This window comes from Polypterus senegalus, chromosome 7 (assembly GCF_016835505.1).
Source record: "Polypterus senegalus isolate Bchr_013 chromosome 7, ASM1683550v1, whole genome shotgun sequence".
NCBI classification, from domain to species: Eukaryota; Metazoa; Chordata; class Cladistia; order Polypteriformes; family Polypteridae; genus Polypterus; species Polypterus senegalus.
In genome coordinates this window covers 13739250-13740238 of record NC_053160.1, presented here as the reverse complement: position 1 = coordinate 13740238, position 989 = coordinate 13739250, and the positions used below count along the sequence as shown (strand labels likewise).

The following is a 989-nucleotide window of genomic DNA, read 5'->3' as shown; positions in this document are numbered from 1 at the left end:
ATCAATCAACATATATTTATATAGCACATTTTCATACAAAAAAAATGTAGCTCAAAGTGCTTTACAAAATGAAGAATAGAAAAATAGAAGACACAATAAAAAATAAACATAAGTCCACATTAATTAACATAGAATAAGTAAGGTCCGATGGCCAGGGTGGACAGAAAAAACAAAAAAAAAAAACTTCAAAAGCTGGAGAAAAAAAAAAATCTGTAGGGATTCCAGACCACGAGACCACCCAGTCCCCTCTGGGCAATCTACCTAACGTAAGTCAAACAGTCCTCTTTGGATTTAGGGTTTTCATGGAAGGACTTGATGATGATGGTCACGTAGACTTCTGGCTTTCAGTCCATCAATGTTGGTGCATCATGATGACCGACCTTGATAACCCCTACCTTTAAGTATGCTCCAGAATCCAACCAATAAATCAAAAGCATAGCAATGTTTAAATAAATTAACATAAAGTAAGACAAAGCAAACAAAACGAAAAAGAAGGATCATGATCTTTTTACCACAACATAAGGGGGCTTTCACTCAGAAAACCTACTGGACAAATACTTAAAGAGCTAAAATCCATTACTGATCACCTTAGCTCAACAGGAACCCTCTAAATTATTATGTATTATTATTATTTTCTCCAATTGTGTTTCTTGCAGTTTTCCTTCTTTTTTTTTCTCCAATTCAACATTACTGAGACGGTTAATTCAGTTTAAGGGAGGAAGTGTTGGATTATTAATCAGGCAGCTATGGAAGCAGACCCAGCAGCAGGGGTCCAAGTGGTGAGGCGGACCCAGGGAGGCAGAAGTACCCAATGTGTAGTGCCTGTTGTATTATTAAAGTTTCAAATAAATTCATAACATGGAAATTATTCCGTCTGGCCATTGGAATGTTACACCTTTGTAATTCAACAACTAATACATTAAACCTTATAAAATAGTTTTATTTCTATCAATTATTTACTTTCAGGCTTATTTTAATGCAGACTTTTT

At 35.0% G+C, this 989-nt stretch overlaps 1 pseudogene; it reads right to left on the bottom strand.

The window, feature by feature from the left end:
- Positions 1-522: 522 nt before the first annotated feature.
- Positions 523-579, bottom strand: LOC120533147 (annotated as a pseudogene).
- Between the last annotated feature and the right edge of the window lie 410 nt (positions 580-989).